The 18,123-nt window shown below is 40.4% G+C and overlaps 1 protein-coding gene across 6 annotated transcripts in view; it reads right to left on the bottom strand.

Annotated features, from left to right (window-relative positions):
* Positions 1-18,123, bottom strand: part of REPS2 (RALBP1 associated Eps domain containing 2) — a 213,469-nt gene that overhangs the window by 175,086 nt on the left and 20,260 nt on the right. The gene's annotated exons all lie outside the window — the stretch shown is intronic.

Genomic DNA, 18,123 nt, shown 5'->3' with positions numbered 1-18,123 from the left:
AACAGAAGCAACGCCAGTTTCCAGGGGCGACAGAGGTGGCAAGCTCCACACCTCGGGTCCAGTCCAGGCAATGTGAAGTGTACCTGGAGGCATCCAATACTCAGTAGCTACAGTTCCAGCATCTTCACCAGACCAAATCTGTGGCATGATGAGGCTGTAGTTCTGCCAGTGCTGCCCCCTGTGCGCTTTTCAAGCCTTTCCCCCATCTTTTCTTAGGAAAATACTGAGCTACCTAATAAACCCTTTAATGTGTAAGTTACCCACAGGTAATTTCTGTTACTAACACGAGTATGTTACTACGAGTCCTGGGTGTCATAGAGAACAGATCAAAGGTGAGCCTTGATTGGCCCAGAGCACCCGAACTCAGCTCTATCTATTATCTATTGCTGCATAACAAACCACCCCAAAATTTTAGTCCTTAAAACATTTATTTCTAAGTTCATAATTTGGGGGCCAACAATTTGGGCTGAGCTCAGCTAGGCAATTATATTGATGTGGACCAGACTCTGCTGATGTCAGGTGGGGCTCATTTAGGCTTCCACAGTCAGCTATCAGGTTGAGTGGGTGCCTCTGCTCTCCTCCCCACAGCCTCTCATCCTCCAGCAGGTATGCCTGGGCTCTTCCACAAGGTGGCAGAAAGAACTCCCAAGCAGCAAGAACTGAAGGTGAAATGCTTCTTCAGAGCAAGGCTCCAAATTTGCACAAGGTTCCCTTCTGCATTCTATGGTTAAAGCAAGTCACAAGGCCAACCAAGACTCTAAGGATGGAGACACAGACTCCACATCTTGATTTTTAAAAAAAATGCACAGTCCTGGGGGACTTTGCAATCTACCATACCTGACTGATAAACAGCACAATAGGGAAGCTGTCACAACAGTGATAACTCTAGGGGTTTCCATTTATTACAACTGCTCATATCCAGAATCTGTGCTCTCACTACCATTTCCATCAACCCACCACCAATGCCAGCCACTGAACCAACAATAGCTAACTAGAAGCAATAAACACATAGTGCTGAGTCTGCCAACTCCACAGCCTGTAAACAGTTGTGTAGAGGGCAGTCCTCTTGGGTCTCTCATACTGTAGGGCATGCTTAAGATCATGAACTGAAGTCCTGTGGCATCAGACACCAGCTCTCTGGCTTTGGGCCTTTCCTTCTACGAACCTGGCTTTCCTCCCCCAAAGCTCAAAATTAGCATTTTCTGCGTATGAACAAATGGGTAGTTTGATCACTTCAAGCAGATGAGTTAAAATACCCCTATATTACAGAAAAACTTACTATAACTTCAAGAGAATCTAAAAAAGCTCTGCTCTGAATTTATTAGGATTTTGAAGAGGTTTAACCATATCCTCTTAAGTTGGCAAGAGCCACTTAAATTGGCAGACCCCACAAATGGAAACTCGATGTCTCCCTGACAACTGTTGAACTGAGACAGGAAAGGCTCCTATGAGAAGTCTCCATGGAAACCACCCAGTCCTTGCATCTACCATTTACCTTATTCTTTGGCTGGCATTCAAGCACATCAAATTAGCAATAAAAACGTAAGGAAGTTGGAAGGGCCTAGAGCAATGAAGACTGTCTATGTTTGGTACGGTGAGATTTTCCAGGAAAATGAAAGCATCAGTCCAAATGTCTCAGGACTCAGATTAAGAAGCCTCTGCATGCCCAACCCATTTTTTTAAATACTCTAAGAAGTTTTGAAACACAGTGTACTGGTTTCCCTAGGGCTGCCGTGACACAGTACCACAAGCTACATAGCTTAAAACAACAAAAAGTCATCATCTCACAGTTCTGGAGGCCAGAAGTCCAAAATTAAGGTATCGACAAGGTTACTTCCTTCGGAGAGCTCTAAGGGAAGATCCGTTCCATGCCTCTCTCCTACCACCTGGTAGCCCCAAGAGTTCCTTGGCCTGTAAATGCATCACTCCAGTCTTCATCTTCCCATGGCGTTCTCCTTGTGTGGCTTAGGAGCCCACCCTGTTCCAGTATGATTTCGTCTTAACTTGACTGCATCTGCAAAGACCTATTTCCAAATAAGGCCACATTCCAAGGTACGGGGGGTTAGGACCTCAACCTATCTTTTTGCAGGGACACAAATCAACCCATAACATATAGCTTTTGTATAAAGTATTTGATTTTATTAACAAGTGCTTGTTAAAGCAAACTGACAGTTCCATTTAATTTACGGCTCAATCAAAATAGATGGTTCATACTTGGTCACACTGCCACACCTAGCTACTGAAATCTGAGCAAACGCAACCTTTACTCTGAACAGTCATGTGCCCAGCTCAAAACTGGAGTTTCTACTGCAGAAGAGAAGAAGGGAGTGACTATCAGTGGACAAACAGAACTCTCCATCACATAGCAAAAGAGCAAAAAAAAAAAAATCATTCAGGAAAAACTAATCTAGTGTCCAGATATTCTGGCCCTTAGGTAAGAACACACTGCAAAAAATGAGATCATAAAAGTTAACGGTGCTTGGAAATGACCTTGAAACTGAAATGGAGAAACTAGTATGTGTCTAAAAGAAAACCAGAGACAAAAGGCACACAAAGGGCATACAGAAAATAGATTCCTAAATTAGAAGCACTTGAGGAGAAAAGTCAATCATACACCTACATACAGGGACTCACATGGACCTATTTCAGAACAAAATTGGGTCAGAACTGTAGAACACCACCAAATACAAAAGTGCTACATTATTAATTATTTCTGATTCTTCTGACTTTGATCTTTGTAGATCCTACTGTATTTTTTTCTTCAATGCTTTTTTAAAAATTAAACTATTTTGAGATAATTGTAGATTCACACGCAGTTGTAAGAAATGATACAGAGAGGGGTGCCTGGGTGGCTCAGTCCGTTAAGCATCTGACTCCAGCTCAGGTGATGATCTCCCGGTTCGCAGGTTCGAGCCCCGTATCAGGCTCTGTGCTGACAGCGTGGAGCCTGCTTGGGATCCTCTCTCTCTCTGCCCCTTCCCTGCTCGCAGTCTCTCTAAATAAATAAACTTAAAAGATAAAAAATAAATAGAATCGCATAGTATGTAGCCATTTGGAATTGGCTTTTTTTCACTCAGCATAATTCTCTAGACATCCAAGTTGTTGCATCCACAGTTCATTCTCTTTTATTGCTCAGTATTCCACAGTATGGGTGTAGCAGTATGTTTAACCATTTCCTCATTGAAGGACACCTGTGTCATTTCCAGTTATGGGCTATTAAGAATAAAGCTGCTATAAACATTTGTGAACAGCTTTTGGGGTAAACATAAATCTTCATTTCTCTGGGATAAATGCCCACGAATGCAATTACTGGGTCATCTGGTAGAGTGTTTTTAAGAAACTGCCAAATTGTTTTCCAGAGGGGCTATATCACTGTACATTCTCATCAGCAAGCTATGAATGATCTCGTTTCTCAACAGCCTCATCAGCATTTGGTGATGTCACTATTTTTTATTTTAGCCATTTTGCTAGGTATGCAGTGATAGCTTATAGTGGCTTTCATTTGCATTTCCTTAACAGCTAATGATGTTGAACATCTTTTCGTGTGTTTGTCATCTGTATATCTATCCTTTTCGGTGAAATGTCCCTTCATGTCTTCTGCCCATTTTCTAACTGGACTGTTTGGTTTCTTACTGTTTGAGTTTTGAGAGTTCTTTATATATTATAGGTAGTCCTTTGTCAGATATGTGATATGCAAATATTTTCTCCACTCTGTAGCTTGTCTCTTAAAGTCTTTCTCAGAGTAAAAATTGTTAATTTTGATGAAATCTAATTCATCATTTTTTTCCTTTCATGGATCATACCTTTGGTGTCAAGTCTAAAAACTCTTTGTCTAGCCCTACGTCTTGAACACTTTCTATGGGTTTTTTTTTATACTTTTATGTTTTATACTTAAGTTTGTGATCCATTTTATACTTAAGTTTGTGTGTGTGTATACACACACACACACACACACACACATACACACATGTATGATGAGAAAAGGGATAAGTGGAGTTAAAGGTCCTTCCATTGTCCAGAAGAAAGATAAAGATTAATGGTAATTTTTATCAAAGCATCCCCTAAGCACCTCCTCTCAGACTGAGGAAGTAGAAAAACCTTATCTCCCCTCATTTCATTGCTTTTCAATCAAATCAAAGTAAAATCACTTACCCACTAGCATCACTGGGCAGCAAGATACTACATGTCTATAATAAATCCCTCCTTAAAATATCTCTAAGAGTACTCGCCAGTGCCAAACCATCCATCTCCATGCTTTCACTGCCAGGATGACAACCATCCTGGTGTGCCTCAGGCTGAGGAGGTTCCCAGGATGTGGGACTTCCAGTGCTAAAACTGAGAAAGTCCAGGCCGGTCACCCTACTTCCAGCTCCAATGGCCCATACTCATGAAACGGACTGAGTGCGGCATGAGTAGCTCTTCTCTTTTCCATTCACTTTTAGTGAACAGGTCACCAAGTGAAACTCATTAAAATCAAGCACACAGGCTCACCTACAGATGCCATCTTTTAAATGCTCTTCAGATGAGGTTTTTGAAAGCACATAAACTCCTTGGCTCCTCAAAGGTACAGCATATCAAGAAGTTAGCTGAAACAGAACTCATGGATATTTTATCAGGCTCTGTTTCTGTTTTCTCACTTTCTAGACCCCAGTGTCCTACTAAAGAATACCAGTATGCAGCAGAGAAACAAAATCTATTTTAATCTAAGAGAATTGGGAAACTTCCAAAGAGCACTGACCTGAAAAATCTTGACACAGCAGAGGAAATCGATTTTCTACCAAAGCCATGCAGAGGATTAGACTCAGATTTAGGCCAATAAAAGATTTACATTCCTTCCAAGTCCCACTATAACATAATGCACAGATGAAAATATGCTCATGAGCTGACACAGCTAACACACATCACAAAGTCCAAAGAAGTCAGCTCTTAAGATGCGAATCCCAAAGGTAAAAACACACACTATAGAAGTTGCATAAAATCTTCTGATGAACCATAACATAGTCTTTCAAATGAATTTTCATAATTACTTGGGGTTTTTTAATGTTTATCTTTGGGGGGACGCGCATATGCGCAAGCAGGGGAGGACCAGAGAGAGAGGAAGAGAGAGGATCCCAAGCAGGCTCTGCACTGTTAACGGAGAGCCTGATGAGGGGCTCAAACTTACAAACCAAACCGTGAGATCATGACCTGAGCAGAGGTCGGACGCTGAACTGACTGAGCCACCCGGGTGTCCCTAAATTTCCATAATTAGTTTTTATTCTCATCTTGGCCGCTTTCCAAAATGATTGCCCACAAAATTTCAGGATCGAAAAACAGCACCAGCCATGCATTTATGATAATCAAAAAAATTTTTAAATTGATAATAGGTATCTTAAAATTACAAAAACCTCTAGCTTCCCACCTTTCAAATATTAGACAACTCCACCTGCATGCAGCACACATGCAGACTTGACGCAATGCCTCATTTTTATTATAACCTGTATAAGTAATAGGAAGATCTCCCCTACACAGCTACACTTAGAACCAAGAGTAGTGCTGGTGACCAGCTTGACCTTGATTGACCTGAGCACCTGCACTGGGCAGTGTAACACGAGATGGCAGTTCTGCCCATCAGGTGACCACCTATTCTGGTTACAGTGACAATTAAAATTAAAGCTGCCTTTCACAGTGCTCTTCACTTTTGCAAATTTTCTTCCAAATCCTTAATTTTTTTCAATCTTCCTATGTCTAAGAAAGAAAATGTGACACATAGGATGTCAAGTCAATAGATAAAGTCGAGGAAAGCTATCGCTGTGTAAATGAAGCATGACATCGGGACAGTAGGCGTCAAGATCAAAAGGGAGCGAGCCAGCCTCCATGCAGAATTGGTCACATCCAACTGAACACAATTTCGAAAGAAAAAGGAAAATACTTAAAGGAAGCGAAAAGCTCTAAACCAATGCAATCAACAGTGGTTAAAAGTGATGGGCTGATTCCTGAGGTGGAAACGTTTTTGATTTCATGGTTGCACAATTAGACACAGTAAATCCATATACCTCTGCTCCCAGTCAAAGCCGATCTTTTATTCCCCAAAGCCCAAACCAAATGAAATAAAAAATAGTTAAACTGCTTGAGGACTCATTAATATCCTCAAGTTTCAGGAAAACCTAATTCAACCTTAGAGATGATAGAAAAACTCAGTTCTGAACTTTTTTCAACAAATCCCCTTTCCAAGAGCTACTAGAATTGATGGACACCAAACGTTAACTGGAAGGGGTTAGATACATGAAGGAGGAAAGGTTCCTGTGAGAAGTCTCCATGAAAACCACCCAGTCCTTGCATCTACAGTCTAGCTGATATTTTGGCTGTCATTCAAGCACACCAAATCAGCAATAAAAACATAAGGAAGTTGGAAAGGCTTTGGAAATGAAGAATTCAGTGTTTGGTACAGGGAGATTTTCCAGAGAAAAAAGAAAGCACCAGCAGTCTGAACATCTCAGGACTCAAGAGGCCACTGCTAGTTCAGCCCATTAAAAAAAGAATCCCCCAGAGGAGTGCACTTGTCATGATGAGCACCGGGTGATGTATAGAATTGCTGAATCACTATCCTGTACACCTGAAACTAACTGTACGCCGTATGTTAACTGGAATTACAATAAAAACTTTTAAAAATTCCACAAATGAAGTATTTGCAGCATAGCTTTTATAGTAAATATTTGATTTTGCCCATTCACTAAATATTTATAAAAGTAAAATTTATACCTCCACTTAATTTGGGTCTTTTAAAGTTTGAAATTCTGGTTTGGAATTTTAAAATACGAAAAGGAAATACAACTCATAATTTTGCGACTATGGGAAATAAGGATCCTACACATGTAGTAACCAGCCTCCCAGATGGCCTTCCAGTGACCGCCATGCCCTAGTATTCATGATTCCCTTGCGTAGCCCTCTCCCACATTATTTCAGGCCTCTCTGTGTGACAGATGCCACTGAATGTGGCAGAAGTGATGATATGGGACCTCTGAGTCAAGGACAAAAAAGATACCATGACTTCTTAAAACAAAGGCGGTGGCAGGGCACCTGGCTGGCTCCATCAGTAGAGCATGTGACTCCTGATCTCAGAATTGTAGGTTCAAGTCCCATGTTGGGCATAGAGCTTACTTAAAAAAAAAAAAAAAAGATACTGTGATTTCTGTCTTGCTGTTTCTCTCCAATTCCTCACTCTGGGGAGGCCATCTTCTAGGTCATGAAGACACTCAAGCAGCCCCAAGGAGAGGCACAGGTGAGAAACTGAGGCCCTCTGCCAATAGCCATCACAGAAGATCTTCCATCTCTAATCAGGCCTTCGGATGATGGAGGCCTGGATGACAACTTGACTGCAACCTCAGAAGTGGATCATGAGCCAGAACCACCAGCTTAACTTCTGGATTCCTGAATCTCACAAACTGAGATAATAAATGTTTGTTGTTTTAAAGTGCTAAATTTGTAGGTGATTTATTACACAGCAATAGAAAGCTCATACGACACAAATTGTTATCATTCAGGCATTGCCTTTCTTTCCGTCGAAACCAATGCTACAGAGGTGGTATAGGACTGTGTAAGGGACAGGGCTCTGCAGGCATAAGTATCTGGGTCAAATCCCAGGGATTTAACCACGACTATCTACTGAATGCAGCCCATCATAGACCGGAAAACCTTTTCTTCTTAAACCTTTGTCATGGTAATATCTTATCCCCTGAAGACAAATTCTCAAATAAAAGTCAAAGTCGCCTGCAAAGTACTTTGCAGGACACAAACAAGAGCCAACAGAAAAGAATTCCCTTTTGACCTTTAATTTTTTTTTTTTTTAAAGATTTTCGAAGAACGACACTTAACTAGGAAACTACTTTATCAAATTGTGGTCAGAATATTAAGGTATGATAACTCTTCTAATCTGCACTCTATTAGCAAAGAGGTTCTGTATTTTTTATGCCACGGACTCTTTGGCAGACTGGTGAAGCCTTATGGATCCCTTTTAGGAATGATATTTTAAATGCAAAAAACACAGGATTACAAGGGAAGCCAATTATATTGAAGTAGTTATTAAAATACTGCACTAATTTGTGATATAAAAATACATATGCTCCTTTATTATGGCATTAAGTATCAAGAATGAGCCGAAATTCTAGTAACTGGAAAAATTTTGAAGGAGTGATTAGCATAAATGATATTGCAAGGTATTTGCAACAGCTGTGATGCATTATGAGGCTGACTGACGACACAGTCACAGATGGGCCTGATAGCACCATGATTTGTTGCCCACATTAATTGATGAAAATGCTAAATATCCATTATATATTAGTCAAAATAAAGATGCACTTTTCTTCTTCATTCAAGGTCAAGGTCCCTTTGAATTCTATTCACAGTTCCCTCGGAGATCTAAGAATCCGTGTTTAAAAATGAGTAATAACCTAAGACGTGAATCCTTCCCAGAGGGAAGCAAATTTTAAGATGTATGCAGACACCATTTAGAATGTTTTCTTTATGAACTACATAGACACAAAGGGTTGTAGTTTTTGTGATTTTTTTATGCTGCCAATACCTTGTACGCAGCACATAAAAAAAGCAAATATTAATAGATAAATAACATCTACACCTGGAATAAAAGTAACCCATGTTCACTTTTATCCTGGACATTCTCTTGACAGAAATCCTGTTGTTAGACTTGGCTGACTGCCTAGAATTTTACTTGGACTAGCCCTTCACCATGAGAGAGAAAGCAAATTTTATACTTCCCTCAGATTTATCCTCCGCCTACCTCCTACACTTTTTGAGACTGTTCTCAGATTTCTTAATCAATATTGAAGCAAGTAAAATCTCCTGTGGCTATGAATTTTGGCACGCTTAATGGTATCCATGGAAACGTCCTAATTGAAAACATTCAGTTCCCATTGGATCATCTCATCCCATGAAGCATTTAAGAGAATTTAAATCCTCCCACATATTTGACACCCCATAAAGAGTCTTACAGTGCTAGGTAATACACGTATGATAAGGGGGGAAACCTGTAATCTGAGCATACAAAATAATTCTAGGGACTTGCTTAGGGGCACTCAAAACTCTGACTAGGATGTGTTTGTATTAGCAAATTTAGCATTTTGTCTGTAATATAAACAGCACTCTGAAGTTAGGCAAAGATTATCAGAAATTTCCTTTTTTATCGCTTTAAAAACTGATCATTTAGGGGCGCCCAGCTGGCTCAGTTGGTAGAACACCAACTCCTGATCTCCAGGTCGTGAGTTTAAGCCCCACGTTGGGTGTAGAGATTACTGAAGAAAAAACTGACCTTTTTTTTTTTTAATTTATTTTAAGAGTGGGCGAGCAAGCAAGCAGGGCAGTGGCAGAGAGAAAGGGAAATAGAATTCCAAGCAGGCTCCACACCGTCAGTGCAGAGCCCGATGTGGGGCTGGATCCCACAAACTGTGCGATCATGACCTGAGACAAAATTGAGAGTCAGATGCTTAACCAACTGAGCCACCCAGGTACCCCAAAAAACTGACCTTTTATTAACTTAAGCAATAGAAGATAAAGTGGTAGAAGCTGGGAGGCCACTTGGAGTCTCACCTTTCCTCATAATTCAGTCTCACATCTTACTAAGTGGCCCACAATTTCGAGTTGGAATCAACGTCGTTTTTCCTATTTTAAAGGTCCAGTGCTACAAATAAGTAGTACAGGATCATAAAAAGATCCAGCTCAACTATGCTCTTGCCCAAGGCACATCTGTTTTGTGTTAAAATCAGTACTAGGGTAAAGAGGGTAGAGAATCCGATGTTGCCATTAAGAAAAGCTATTTTATCTTTTCATACCTCTTCCTCCTTATGTGTAAAATGGAGGTGAGGAGGTCGTGCCCCTCTTGTACCAAAAGCTTAGGAGGATTCCTGCAATTGAACCCAAGCCTTACCCTCACCAATTCTACATCCCAGTGACACTGCTCCTTCTAATGCTCTGGTGCTCACTCAGCATGAGTGGCTCAAGAAAAAAAAGAAAACACAAAGGCACAGAGAGAGCATGGATACCAGCCAAGGCTGACAGAGTTTCAATAACCTGGGATTAGAAAAGCTGTACAAATATATTTATTATCAAGATGTTTCAACTTGTTATTATTATCAGCTTACTTTTATGGAGTAAAAGGTCTTCTGTGCTCACACCAGATGGCCAGGAGAATGTTAGGAAATCATTTCCAAAGGATGTGCTCAGTAATCCAAAACAAGCCAAAAGTTGAACCTCCTGCTATTTGGACAATCCAACATCCACACAAAGAGCAGAGGAAATAAAGTGTTCCTTCTTTCATTCAAGTTTCTACCTTGATTGGGTTATAAATATGACAAAATAAAATAATATCACAATCCCAAGTATGTTTGCCAGTATCTTTTTTTTCTTTTTAAGTGTATTTATTTATTGAGAGAGAGAGAGAGAGCACACGCGCACAAATGCGAGCAGGGGAGGCACAGAGAGAGGGGGAGACAGAGAATCCCAAGCAGGCTCCATGTTGTCAGCACAGAGCCCAACTCGGGCAGGGCTCAATCTCATGAACTGTGAGATCACGACCTGAGCTCACTCAAGAGCCACCCAGGTGCCCCATGTTTGCCAATATCTAACTGAATTTAAAACGGAGGCTTTCGGGGCGCCTGGGTGGCTCAGTCGGTTAAGCGTCCGACCTCGGCTCAGGTCATGATCTCACGGCTCGTGGGTTCGAGCCCCGCGTCGGGCTCTGGGCTGACAGCTCAGAGTCTGGACCCTGCTTCGGATTCTGTGTCTCCCTCTGTCTGCCCCTCCACTGCTTGCACTCTGTCTCTTGCATCGTCTCAAAAATAAATAAACATTTAAAAAAAATTTTTAAATAAAATAAAACAGAGGCTTTCATTTTATCACCAGCCTGTAAGAAGTGCAACTACCCCGAGACCACCATGATGTGAGAAGCCTAAATCATGTGGAGAGGGCCTGGAGGATGAGATACCACATGGAGAGATAGGGCCACAGACACGGAGGAACCTTTCCGAAGAGTAAAGAGGCAATCTTGGAAGTGAAACCTGCAGTACCAGCCACCCAACCAATGGCATCTAGAGCCCAGTTGAGACCTTCTGAAATCCCTGACCAACAAAACTCTGAGAATGGTTTCTGTAAGCCACCAAGTTCTGGGGTTGGTTTTCAGGCAGCAATATAGAACCAGACAGTCCATCAATCCCCTCTTGGAATGAGCTTTGGTACTGCCAGACAAGTAACAGTGAGGTGGCCTGATCATTCTTCACACAGGAGTAGAAAATCAGTGAGGGTCCTTCCAGCTGGCGCAGACCTCAGAGGCACTCATCCTTAATCCTCAGGCAGAAGTATCTACAGCAGGGCACCTGGGTGGCTCAGTTGGTTAAGTGCCCGACTCTCCGTTTCGGCTCAGGTCATGATCTCGTGGTTTCATGGGTTCTAGGCCCACATCAGGCTGTGCGCTGATGGTGCAGAGCCTGCTTGGGATTCTCTCCACCCCCCTCTTCCCCTCCCTTATTCACACTGTCTCTCTCTCAAGATAAATAAATAAACTTTTTAAAAAAATGTTTTAAGTTATCTACACCAAGAGGGGTGCCTGGGTGGCACAGTCCACTAAGCGTCTGACTCCTGATCTCAGCTCAGGTCATAATCTCATGGGTTCATGAGAATGAGCCCTGCATCAGATTCTGCGTTGACAGTGCGGAGCCTGATTGGGATTTTCTCTCTCCCTCTCTCTGCCCCTCCCCTTATCTCTCTCTCAAAATAAATAAACTTAAAAAAAAAAGTCATCTACAGCAAGAATGGGACTGCCTGACTTCTGCCCAATTCATCCCAATAGGAATCATTAAGGCCACAGGGACTCTAATGGTGAGGGGATACCTCATTCAATTTAAGATCTCCCATGAGCAGGAAGCTGAGGCAGGACTCTAAAGGAAGTGCTGACTCTTCAGAAAAATGACCACTTGCCTCTAGGAATCCTCCCCAACTGTGTGAACCACAGAGAAATCCAGTAAACGTTTGCAGGTACCTAATAATGAGTTATGGAATTTATCAATATGCTAATCTCAAGATCAAGACACAGGCTTGTCCTGGAGTCTCTCTTACATCTACAGCCCACACAATCCCAGGAATCTAACAGTCTCAAGGCCTTGTCAAATTTGTCAAGGAAATGAAACAGACACCCAACACCATACAGCAAAAGAATAGGTGGGTCATTTGGGCAATATTATTAAGTGAGTATTTTTAAATCTATAGCTGTTTCTTCAGTTCCAGCAAACTAGGACATGTGGCCATGCTATCTATATTCTACAGTGCTATTAAAATTAGTTATAATAAGGGGAGCCTGGGTGGCTCAGTCGGTTAAGTGTCTGACTTTGGCTCAGGTCATGATCTCACAGATGGTGAGTTCAAGTCCCCTGTCCGGCTCTGTGCTAACAGCCCAGAGCTTGGAGTCCACTTCAGGTTCTCTGTATCCCTCTCTCTCTGCCCCTCCCCCACTCATGCTCTGCCCCATGTCTGTGTCTCTGTCTCTCTCAAAAATAAACATTAAAAAAAATTAGTTATAGGGGTGCCTGGGTGGCTCAGTCGGTTAAGCGTCTGACTTCAGCTCAGGTCATGATCTCACAGTTCATGGGTTCAAGCCCCACATCAGGCTCTGTGCTGACAGCTCAGTGCCCGGAGCCTGATTCAGATTTTGTGTCTCCTTCTCTCTGCCCCTCCCCCACTGATGCTCTGTCTCTCTCAAAAACAAACATTAAACAAAATTTTTTTAGTTAGTGATAATAAATATTCCCAACACAGAATAATGACTGAGAGTGACTCCTCAAAGAACACTGACGAATGTTACTAAGAATAAGGAGCCCCCTTTATTCTGCAAAGCGTTTTACAGTTTCGTCCCAAAGCAGCCTTTGAAGTGAAGTTAGTTTTTTTATGTTCACTTTACAGACCAGAAAAAAGGACGCATGAAGACTGCAGTGAGAAAAAGTGCCTTTATGAACCCTGGGCCTCTAACACTGCTAGAATGTATCCCAATCTCTATGGATCTATACCTATCAAACCATGTACAAAAGCATAGATGATCAACTGGTAGATGGCCAAGACAGAAAACATAGGATGCGATTTAAACTCTGGTCTGCTATACTACAGGAATAATCTCATCTCTCCTTGCCCTTATCCAATCCAAAATACTTCAACCCAGGAGGTAAAAATTACCAAACCAATAATTATTTGTCAACTTTCAGAATAAAACTGCTCCCCTTATCAGGATTTAGAGTTACTATATATTAACTCATGCCAAAACACAGAAATTGCCCTATATTACATGGCAAATAATATTTTTATCATAGTCTTGATATGGGAGCAAAAGTTGAGTAATCTTATTCCAGATATAACAGAAAGCTGCTGTTTATACTAAATATTGTGATGACATATAAAATGAGGTTACCAGGAGCTAAGGGAGGGTGGAAATGGATAATTATTGTTTAAGAGGTACAGAGTTTCTGTTTGGGATGATGAAAAAGTTCTGGAAATGGAGAGTGGTGATGGTTGTACAACATTGCAAATGTACTTAATGCCAATGAATAGTACATTTAATAATGGTTAAAATGGGGGGCGCCTGGGTGGCTCAGTCGGTTAAGCGTCCAACTTTGGCTCAGGTCATGATCTCGCAGTCCGTGAGTTCGAGCCCCGCATCGGGCTCTGTGCTGACAGCTCAGAGCCTGGAGCCTGTTTCAGATTCTGTGACTCCCTCTCTCTGACCCTTCCCCGTTCATGCTCTGTCTCTCTCTGTCTCAAAAATAAATAAACGTTAAAAAAATAAAAAATAAAAAACATTTTAAAAAATGGTTAAAATGGTAAATTTTATGTGTTTCACTACAATAAAAAAAATTTTAAGGAAAAAAATTGCCCGCATGAGGAACTATTCTGGATCAAAGGAGACTAAACAGTCATGAATGGGTAAATCATGCATTAACATTTCAATGGTACAAGATGACTCAAGAAAAAGAAGTTAAAAACTTGGTTTCATGTTATGTACACATCAATCTGAATGGTTTCGAAAGCCTTTTCAGTCATAACATTTCAATCTAAACACTGTTGTAAGAGGCTTCCTGGTATTGATCACTCTGATATTTCATATCTAAAAAACACTTCAAACTTAGACAATACTTAACCAAATGATAAAAATTTAAATTACCAGTGAGGGACAATGAGACATCACATGCCTCCTAATGCCTTCATTACCTGAGAAGGACCCACTGTTTATGCAGGATCCCAACAAATATACATAACCTTAATCTAAACATGAGCTGGTTAGTGGCTACCAGCCAAACCCAAATTTGGTGCATTCTACAAAATAGTGTCATGAAATGTCATTTTACAAAATGTGAACGTCACAGAAGACAAAGAAAAAGGCTTGCAGGAACTATTCCAGATCAAAGGAGACCAAAGAGTCATGACAAATAAATTCAATACATGATGCTGGGGGGGGATCCTGATTCAGGAAAAGACAAAAAGATTCCATGAAGAACTTACTGGGGACAAGTGAGGACACTGGAATACAGACTGCAGAATAAAGTGCTATACTGATATTAAACTTACTGAATTTGAGTAATTGTATGTGCTTATGTTCAGTTTTTAAATTTTATACACCAGTGGATGGGGCACCTGGGTGGCTCAGTCAGTTTAGTGCCCAACTTCACTCAGGTTGTGGTCTCACAGTTCGTGAGTTCGAGCCCCACGTTGGGCTCTGTGCTGACAGCTCACAGCCTGGAGCCTGCTTCGGATTCTGTGTTTCCCTCTCTCTGCCCCTCACCTGCTCACTTTTTCTCTCTCTCAAAAATAAATGCTACAAAAAAATTTTTAATAAATAAATTTGACACATCAGTGGAAAACTATTAGTAACATTATCTTCACTAGATACTGTAAGTCTAAAAAGAGAGAACTGTTCATAAATGCTGTAATCTAGTTACTGAAAGTGTTTCTCACAGGAGTATGAGATAGCAATTCTGCAACTACTTTATATGTATACTAGAATTAAACAGGTAAATATTCAAGCTTAAACTATTAAAGCATATAAGAGCATGATGTATGAAACTTCACCTCAAATGACTTCATACAGGTAGATGATAAATAAATGCATGAATGGATGGATATAAAATACATAAACATACATGGAGGGAGAGAAAGAAAATAAGGCAAATGTGGCAAATGTTAAGTAAATCCAGGTAAAGGTTTTATAGGATTTCTTGGTACTAGTCTCACAACTTGTCTATCAGTTTGAAATTACTTCAAAATAAAAAGTTTAACCTGGGTCCTTGAATTATTACATGACAGAAAACCACCTACACAACCAGAAATACCCACACTGGGAAGGAAAACTTCTGTTGTGTTAAGCCTCTGAAAGTTGGGGTACACAAATGCTGGTGTTACACTAATACAACAGGGCTTTAATGTTAACTGATCTTTGTTTCTTTGAGGGCTCAGCTTTATTTTACTTAATCAAATGTTTATCACAAATATTCTAGGAAATGATATGAAATGGATATGGATCCACCAATGAATACTAAAAATTAACAGGCAAAAGTTTGAGGAGAAATAGGATATTCATATAGTCTCAAACCATCTGCCCCAAGATACTTTAGCTATGAGGGATACCCAGCAGACAGTAACATAAGGGACCAAAGTAAATATCACCATTAATAAGACCTATCTGGCACAAAAAGAGACACTCAGATCAATGGAGCAGAATAGAGAACCCAGAAATGGACCCACAAATGAATGGCGACTAATCTTTGACAAAGCAGGAAAGAATATCCAATGGAATAAAGACAGTCACTTCAGCAAGTGGTGCTGGGAAAACTGAACAGCGACATGCAGAAGAATGAACCTGGACCACTTTCTTACACCATACACAAAAATAAACTCAAAATGTTTGAAAGACCTAAATGTAAGACAGGAAGCCATCAAAATCCTCTAGGAGAAAGCAGACAAAAACCTCTTTGATCTTGGCCACAGCAACTTCTTAACTCAACACGTCTCTGGAGGCAAGGGAAACAAAAGCAAAAATGAACTACTGGGACCTCATCAAAATAAAAAGATTCTGCACAACAAAGGAAACCATCAGCAAAACTAAAAGGCAACTGACGGAATGGGAGAAGATATTTGCAAACAACATATCAGATAAAGGGTTAATATCCAAAATCTATAAAGAATTTATCAAACTCAACACCCAAAAAACAAATAATCCAGTGAAGAAATGGGCAAAAGACATGAATAGACACTTCTCCAAAGAAGACATCCAGATGGCCGACACATGAAAAAAGGCTCAACATCACTCATCATCAGGGAAATACAAATCAAAACCACAATGAGATACCACCTCATACCTGTCAGAATGGCTAACATGAACAACTCAGGCAACAACAGATGTTGGCAAAGATGCAAAGAAAGAGGATCTCTTTTGCACTGCTGGTGGGAAGGCAAACTGGTGAGCCACTCTAGAAAACAGTATGGATGGGGCGCCTGGGTGGCTCAGTCGGTTAAGTGGCCAACTTCAGCTCAGGTCATGATCTCTCAGTCCGTGAGTTCAAGCCCCGCGTCGGGCTCTGTGCTGACAGCTCAGAGCCTGGAGCCTGTTTCGGATTCTGTCTCCCTCTCTCTGACCCTCCCCTGTTCATGCTCTGTCTCTCCCTGTCTCAAAAATAAATAAAACATTAAAAAAAATTTTTTTTAAATAAAATACAAAAGAAAACAGTATGGAGGTTCCTCAAAAAATTAAAAATAGAACTACTGTATGACCCAGCAATTGCATTACTAGGTATTTACCCAAGGGATACAGGTGTGCTGTTTCGAAGGGGCACATGCACCCCAATGTTTATAGCAGCACTATCAACAATAACCAAAGGATGGAAAGAGCCCAAAGGTCCATCGATGGATGAATGGATAAAGAAGATGTGGTATATATATACGTATGTATATATATGTGTGTGTGTGCGTATATATATAATATATGATGCAGTATTACTAAGCAATCAAAAGGAATGAAATCTTGCCATTTGCAACTACGTGGATGGAACTAGAGGGTATTATGTTAAGCAAAATTAGTCAGAGAAAGACAAATATCATATGACTTCACTCATATGAGGACCTTAAGACATAGAACAGATGAACACAAGGGAAGGGAAGCAAAAATAATGTAAAAACAGGGACGGGGACAAAACATAAAAGACTCTTAAATATAGAGAACAAACAGAGGGTTTCTGGAGGGGTTGTGGGAGGGGGGATGGGCTAAACGGGTAAGGGGCATTAAGGAATCTACTCCTGAAATCATTGTTGCACTATATGCTAACTAACTTGGATGTAAATTTTAAAAAATAATAAAAAAAGATGTATCAACATTATGAACTCCATGATAGAATGCAATGAAAAGGATGAATTATTGTTTTTCTAGCAATCCTGCCAAAAATGCACAACTTTATTCCAATCATAAGAAAACATCAAACAAACCCAAATTAAAAACTATTCTACAAAATAGCTGATCAATACTCTTCAAAAGTGTCATGAAAGATTAAAAAGATTAGACAAGGCTAAGGAGACATAATTAAACGCAATATAGGATACTGAATAGTGTCCTAGAACAGAAATAGACCAGTGGAAAAATGATGAAATTTCAATAAGGTCTGTAGTGCAGTTAATAATAATGTAACGATGTTAATTTCCTGTTCTTGATCACTGTACTGATTATGTAAGATGTTAACATTTAGGTAGCAAGGTAAGGAATATAAGGGAACTCTTCTATTTTTGCATCTTTCTAAAAGTCATTTTCTGTAAGCTTATCTCTTGAGTGATTGAATGAATATTCCTACTAGATTGAACATACATGTTAAATTCCATTCCTACTCAAAATTCCACTAGAACAATAATACGGGGTTGTTGTTTTTTAAGTCTTAAACCTACAAAAACGAGAGAAAGGGAAAAAACAAAATTACAGTGGCTAGAAAACAGATGGACATATAGTGATAGCAGGAAGTGGAAACAAAGGAGGTCATTTCATACAACAGACTCTGGGAAAGGACCCAACTCCCTCTGAGATGTAAATAAAGCTAGAAGCAGGAAGATAACAGCATT

The sequence above is a fragment of the Panthera uncia genome, chromosome X (genome assembly GCF_023721935.1).
Source record: "Panthera uncia isolate 11264 chromosome X, Puncia_PCG_1.0, whole genome shotgun sequence".
In the NCBI taxonomy this organism is placed as follows: Eukaryota; Metazoa; Chordata; class Mammalia; order Carnivora; family Felidae; genus Panthera; species Panthera uncia.
This window is presented reverse-complemented; position numbering and strand designations above follow the sequence as displayed.